This window comes from Oncorhynchus masou, unplaced genomic scaffold (genome assembly GCF_036934945.1).
Source record: "Oncorhynchus masou masou isolate Uvic2021 unplaced genomic scaffold, UVic_Omas_1.1 unplaced_scaffold_2215, whole genome shotgun sequence".
NCBI classification, from domain to species: Eukaryota; Metazoa; Chordata; class Actinopteri; order Salmoniformes; family Salmonidae; genus Oncorhynchus; species Oncorhynchus masou.
The window spans coordinates 71392-79224 of record NW_027008690.1 but is presented as its reverse complement, the minus strand read 5'-3'; the positions used below and the strand labels follow the sequence as shown (position 1 = coordinate 79224).

At 41.0% G+C, this 7833-nt stretch overlaps 1 long non-coding RNA gene across 1 annotated transcript; it reads right to left on the bottom strand.

The window, feature by feature from the left end:
- Nucleotides 1–2786: 2786 nt before the first annotated feature.
- On the bottom strand, nt 2787–4232 carry LOC135533100 (uncharacterized). The gene is made up of 3 exons (XR_010454449.1): nt 4059–4232; nt 3383–3460; nt 2787–3099 (listed from the first exon to the last, which is right to left on the bottom strand). It is a non-coding gene; the product is annotated as an uncharacterized LOC135533100 (long non-coding RNA).
- Nucleotides 4233–7833: the final 3601 nt, after the last annotated feature.

Here is a 7833-nt window from a genome sequence, read left to right as displayed (position 1 = left end):
TCCACAGACACAGAAGAAGAGTTGAGACGTCCATATTTATTCTCAGCCTCACAGTAATATTCTCCTCTGTCCTCAGAGATGATGTTAGTGATGCTGTAAGGTCTTTCCTGATGCTTTTGGTGAGGTTACGTTCTTCTTGTACCAGGTGTATTTGTCCACAGGTGGGTTGGCATCACTGCTGCAGGTCAGAGTCACTGAACTGCCCTCCACTATTTCACCAGAGGGACTGACTGACACTGAGGGGTTCTTTGGGCATCTGATGTAAAGGAGAATTTGTCAGAGGGATATGACTAGTATATTTACCACAGTAGTATATTTAACACAGTAGTATATTTACCACAGTAGTATATCTACCACAACTATATTTACCACAGTAGTATATTTACCACAGTAATACATTTAGAGTATATTTACCACAGTAGTATATTTACCACAGTAGTATATTTAACAAGTGTCTATTTACCACAGTAGTATATTTACCACAGTAGTATATTTAACACAGTAGTATATTTACCACAGTAGTATATTTACCACAGTAGTATATTTACCACAGTAGTATATTTACCACAGTAGTATATTTACCACAGTAGTATATTTACCACAGTAGTATATTTACCACAGTGGTATATTTACCACAGTAGTATATTTACCACAGTAATATTTAACACAGTAGTATATTTACCACAGTAGTATATTTACCACAGTAGGATATTTACCACGTAGTATATTTACCACAGTAGTATATTTACCACAGAGTATATTTACCACAGTAGTATATTTACCACAGTAGTATATTTACCACAGTAGCATATTTACCACAGTAGTATATTCACCACAGTAGTATATTTTAACACAGTAGTATATTCACCACAGTAGTATATTTAACACAGTAGTATATTTAACACAGTAGTATATTTACAAATGACATGTCATGTCAAAATAAATTATCTGTTTAGTTAGAGAACTATCTAAAACTCTAACTTACACAAAACGTTAACAAATACTCATTTGTGATGATAGGGTTAAGGGACTACTGTATTTAGTTATAATTGTTTTGCTACCCTCTCATTGAAACACTGAGATGTACTTTACTCACATTCACATCCATGTTGATGGTCCCAGACCTGTCTGTCCCCATCTCATTCTGGGACTCACAGTAGTACTCTCCACTGTCAGATGACTGGATGTGACTGAAGACATGCTGTGGTCCTGTCATACTCTGATAGTCACCTCCATTCTTCTTGTACCACCAGGTGTAACTCTGGACAGGTGGGTTGGCATCACTGCTGCAGGTCAGAGTCACTGAACTGCCCTCCACTATTTCACCAGAGGGACTGACTGACACTGAGGGGTTCTTTGGTTTATCTGTTGGAAAATACCAAATATTTTGTCAAAGTAATATTAGCAATTAGTAAAAATATATATTTTTGTTCTGTAATGATTGATAAAGTAAGAGGTCTCTTTAACCTGAATACATGATACTTGCTAAGTAGAATATTGTACTATTGTACTGTACTCACACACTGTAGGAGAGCTGAGATGGCCTTTTACAGCACAGAAGTAGCTGTCTGCATCCTCACTGCTGATGGATACATGGGGGAGGAGACAATGGGCTTATACATTCTGTCCATTCTTGTACCAGATGTAGGTGGGGTTGTCAGTCAGAGTACAGGTGGTGCTACAGGTCAGTGTCTTCTGTCCCTCTGCAGCAGGAGTCACCTTCACCTGCAGACCTGAAACAATATGTATAAAACCACATACACCTCTGTGTCAACAGGATGGTTAATATATTTATCCTGTAATTCAATATGATTTACAGTTGTATCATACAGTGTAGTATTACCTGCGACAGACAGAGTTGTTCCTGGGAAACTATGACCCCATTCAAAGTTGTGAGTTTTAAAGTGAAGCGATACTCAGCTGAGTCCTCTCTCAGATCTGTGATTCTCAGGGTGGAGGGACCTTGTATGTTCCAAACTTCACACGACCTGCATCCCCTGGGTCTCTGGTTAGGTCTTCAGGGCCGACTTATCACTTCTAAACCAGAATGATGATGTGGTGTAATAATAACCAACATAAGTACAGGATATGTCCACTGTTGACCCCTTCAAGACACAGATTCTCCTCTTTGGTGTAAGTCACTCTGTAGCAGCTCTGACCCTGAACACCTGAAACATAAAGAGGACATCATTTACACAGTGGAATCGTGAGCTTCACTAATCTAAAGTAGTTAAGCCATCCTGTCTTGTCAAAGTGTTGCAGTCACAACTGTGAGGCCTGTTTAGCAGACAGAAGAGTTATACTTGAAAAGGTATACTAGAATACTGAGTTAAATTCACACTTACACACTGCAGGAGAGTGGAGATCCTCATGGCCTTTTACAGCACAGGAGTAACTGTCATCATAGTTACTGGAGACTGAGTATTTGTACTGGGGGGAGGTGCTCTCATCTAGATGTTGTCCGTTCTTGTACCAGATGTAGGTGGGGTTGTTAGTCAGAGTACAGGTGGTGCTACAGGTCAGTGTCTTCTGTCCATTTGCAGCAGGAGTCACCTTCACCTGCAGAGCTGGAGTAGATCACAACATTAAAACCCTGCATCACCTGTTCTATAGTTTAATCACATGATGCAAGACATTCTCAAACTCATTTAATTCTCAAATCTGTTTCATATATACAAATCCAATTTCTAGACCTAAATGGACAGTAGATATTAATTCAACAGACTAGCAGCATAAAGCATGTTACTGTACCTGTTACAGACAGAGTGACTCCAGGATCTCCATAATATTTCCCTCCTTCCTGATCTGTTAGTAATCTGAACTTGTACGTAGCTGAGTCTCTCTCTCTCAGGTCTGTGATTCTCAGGGTACAGTCTTTCTTCTTATCTCCATGATACTCCAGACGACCTGCATACTCTGGGTCCTGACCTAGATCTTCAGGTTCTATACCAGTCCCCCATTTAGTGAACCAGAAGGTTGTTGTGACTGTATAACCACTGGGATATGTGTAAGAGCAGAACAGATTCACTGATGACCCCTTCAAGGTACAGATACTCTGAGTGGTGTATGTCACACTCCAGCCATACTGACCCAGTACCACTGAAACACAAGTCACACAACACAATGGTATCAGAATGAAGACAAGATATATTGCCTCACAGTGACTGTAGGGTTTGCCAACACTTTGTTGCCATAGTTCCTGATTTGAGTGTGAATGGAAACCACAGATAAGCATCACTCAGTGAGGTGTGAAAGATAACTATTTAAAGTGAAGTGGAGACTCCTAACAGAACACACCAGAATAACATTATGATTCTTATCCTTTTAGAAATGTCTGTAGATTGATAAACAGAGCAACTAAAAGATAAGAATGAGACCATACCTGCCACAGACCAGAGAAAGACCACCAACACACTTCCTGCTGTTCTCAAGGCCATTGTTGCATCTCCCACCCTGCAGTCTTAGAAACATAAACAACAACTCACTCTATAGCTGGTGAATAACTACATACAAACCATCAGGGGCAGCAGGTAGGACTCTAGTCAAAAGTAGTGCACTCTATAGTGAATATGGTGTCATTTGGGATGCAGATATAACAACACATCATCATCACAGCCTTGGGTGGATGGTGTGTAAATCACATTCTTCATAATAGTTTGGTAATATGGTGTGTCAGCGGTATCAGCAGGTAGTCTAGCGGTTAAGAACGTTGGGCCAGTAACTGAAACATTACTGGTTCAAATCCCAGACCTGGCAAGGTGGAAACCTCTGCCATTTTGAGCAAGGCATTTACCACCAGCTTGAATGACACCTCCTATCCCCAAGCTGTGAGGATAAACAACAAGTCACACACACCTTTTATATCATCATTATATGATAGTGTCTGTATTTACAAAGTGTCTCAGAGAAGGATCTAGCATTAGTTTTCCCATTTAGATCATAATTATATGGACCAGGAGGACCTGATCCTAGATCAGCACTCCAAGCCTGAGACCCTTGAGGAGATGACTTACAGCTAAAAACAAAAAACTATATTTCAAGATATCAAGAGTACTTACAGACTGAAGGGGAGAGTCTTGTACAGTGAGTTAACTGACTGGTATTGAGTGGGAACTGCTGGTAAGTGTGTGTTCTGTGGTTGATACATATTTATAGTAGTCAGAACACAAGTAGCTGATACAGAACAGTCCTTTCCTTCCTCTTTAAGACATTAACATGCATGAGGACCAGAACAGCATGTCAGAGAACGGAGGTTACTGTATTAGAGAGGGTCCTACATTTCTATAATAGACAAAATGTCTCCCATTTCTACTTTCAATAAATACAGAACTATGTTAACAATATGTTGACTATTCTATATGGAATGTTTATAATATCTTAGAATGTGTTGCCTTGTCCCTCTAAGTTCTACATGGAACAGGTCAAAGTTCCATTTACATTTGGACAGTTCCATGATGTCATTCATTCTATTCTACAAACACATTCAATTAATCAGATAGAATGGTGAAACACAACATTGGCTACTTGACAAAGTCACATTTAATCACCCAAACACTGATGTCTGTAGTAGTACAATATGCCACTGTCATTTCTTTACACTGATTGCGTCCCAAATAGTGCACTTCCTTTGACCAGAGCCCTATGGGTATGGTATGACCGTGTGTGTTTACATGCCCTCTCAACTTGATTGGCCTGCAGCCCTGTCAATCACCCTTTGCACCGCTGTTCATCCAACCAATCAGGGTGCTTGGATGTGCTGCAGGACACCGCCTCCCCTCACCTTCAGTTAGTGCACGACATGGTCAGTCTTGAGAAGAAGTGTTGTGTTGCTGATAGACTTTTGACATGCAGTTCCTTACTGCAGTGTGAGACCAGCGAATATAACCACACAATAATATAAAACATCTTCAAATGGAAACAGATGTGTCTGCATGTATGTGGTGGTGGTGACCATCAAGAGTAGAGAGACGGGCCTCAACACCATGTTCTAACCAGACAGCACTATAGTGGGCAGAACCTAAACCACTCAGCATTAAGTACGCAGCAGGTCTCGGCATATCCAGCTAACCGCTCAGACGAGATCCAGCTGTTACACATGTAAAAACGGTCTGGATGACCTCTACTAATCCCTAGGTACTGACTCAGGAATGTGTGAAGGACCACAGGGACGTCAAAGGGTGTTATTGTGACCACAACAAGGCCCTCCGGTTCACTTTGGGTTCTTATACAACAGGATTTCTAGGAGGAGAGAGATACATGAAAATATAACTAAACCTTCTCTCCAGCTGCTTCTTACCCATTGTGCTTTTTGTCCCTTCCTGCCTCCCGTCCAGGATGAGAACAATCAGAAGTCCATGCATCTGTTCAACAACGTCACTTAGTGACACTTCCTGTGGGTGTGGCCTATCAGAAGGGATGCCCATATTTACCCCCACCCCATGTTCTATCCCATAATCAGACTCAATGGGACTGTCAGGGGGGTAAACCTCTCCATTGGATCTTCACCCTCCCATCCACCCCTAACTCCTCCTTCCTACCTGGGAAAGTATGACACTAGTTAGGGGGTCAAGAAACATATGACAGTTGGACAAAATGGTGGATATTCAGTACAGACACTATCTAGGGGAATGTACATAAGGCCCATTGAGTCTGCATCAAAGTCTAGAGAGCTGGCTGTTATGGACGTAGAAATGTTCAAACACACATCCTACACAGTATAGATGTCAACACTTCTCCCTACCCTGGTTAACAGGGAGGTGATGCTGAGTCAGTTCATCTGAACCAACAACACTTACTGGCAGTGCAGAGAAACAAGAAGTATCCTACTGTAAGTGTGAGTTCTGTGGTTGACACATTTCAAAAGTAGCCTAGTCAGGATGTTAAGACATTAACGTGCATAAACAACATGTCAGAAAATAGTTGTATTTGTATATTTGAGGAGTGGGCCTAGATTTTATAAACAGGCTAAATATGACCCATTCCCATCACTCCTCATCAGCTGCCTCAAAGTGGTACTGAAGGTTCCAGTGTTCTAGACTAGAGCTCCACCTACTGGCTTCTCAACATTACTGCAGCCTCCAGTCCTCATATTACGTCCTCATTCCTTTGGCAGTAATAGGAATAAAATTAATGGATAGTGTTCCATTCATTCCAGCCATTACAATGAGTCCATCCTCCTATATCTCCGCCCACCAGCCTCCTCTGTTGTACAGTACTTTTAGTAGCTTTAGCTAGCAGATAATCCAATGAACATCACCATAGCCTGCTGTATTGACTGTGTCATGTATTGTAGTCTGCTGTCCATAAATTATGCAGTTCAGTCAACTCAACATTCCAAATCAATATACAGTCCTGTGTGCATATATTTTACATATGGGTGGTCCTGGTAACCAAACCCATTACGTTGCAGGTGCCATGTTCTACCAACTGAGTTACATAGGAACATGTTCTGTATAGTAATGTTTCTCACTGTGTGTCATGTTAATACTACTCCTAAACACAACCCACCATCACTGTGTCTCATGTTAATACTACTCCTAAACACAACCCACCATCACTGTGTCTCATGTTAATACTACTCCTAAACACAACCCACCAACACTGTGTCTCATGTTAATACTACTCCTAAACACAACCCACCATCACTGTCTCATGTTATTACTACTCCTAAACACAACCCACCATCACTGTGTCTCATGTTAATACTACTCCTAAACACAACCCACCATCACTGTGTCTCATGTTAATACTACTCCTAAAGCTCTTGTGAAGCATCAACTCATCACTCTCACTCTTACTGTCACTCTGTTGCTCTCAGAGCTCTTAAAATAGCATAACGTCTTCATGTGAAACACCATGTACAATGTACTTCCCATCTTTTGTAGCATAGAATATAGCTCAGAATTTGCCAAGGGGGCCAATCATATTGGTCGTGACTGTAAATCCACGAATCAGATTAATATGTCAAAATGCATTCACACGCACAGTTATTCTTGACCCTGTTATACTGTGGCAGTGAACATGACCATATTGAATAGAGATCTGGGTATTACTGGCAAACTCTACTGATCATGTTTTAAACATGTAAATGAATAAACTGAACTAAACTAAACACATGAAACCAAAGTCCAGAGTCAGTATTCACAATGTGTATCAGAGTAGGAGAGCTGATCTGGGATCAGTTTAGCCTTTTAGATCATAATTATATGGACCGTCTGAGACACTTTATGAATACAGGCCCTGATGTAACAACCATAACACAGTTCAAAATAAACCAACAAGTACAAAGATACAGGCAGTCATGTGATGTTTGGCTAAAAACATCAAAACTAAAACTATATTTCAAGATATTGTCAAGTGTACTTACAGAGTGAAGTGAAGAGGAGAGGTCTTGAACAGTGAGTCAACTTACTGTCACTGCGTGGAAACAAGAAGTAGTCTACTGTAAGTGTTAGTAGAAGCAGGCGTAGCCTATGTGTGAGTTCTGGGGTTGACACATTTTAAAGTAGCCTAGTCAGGTCATTAACATGCAGCAACAGCATGTCACATAAGGTGATGTTACTGTATCTAAATAGAAAATGGTCTAAAGTCAGAATACTGTAGTTACATTTCTTTATTTGAGGAGTGGACCTACATGTTTTACAAGAGACAAAATGTGACCCATTCCCATCACTCCTCATCAGCTGGTACTGAAGGTTCCAGGAGTCCTGAGGGGAGGAGATGTCCACTACTGGAATCATCATGGGAGGAGATGTCCACTACTGGAATCCTCATGGGAGGAGATGTCCACTACTGGAATCCTCATGGAGGAGATGTCCACTACTGGAATCATCA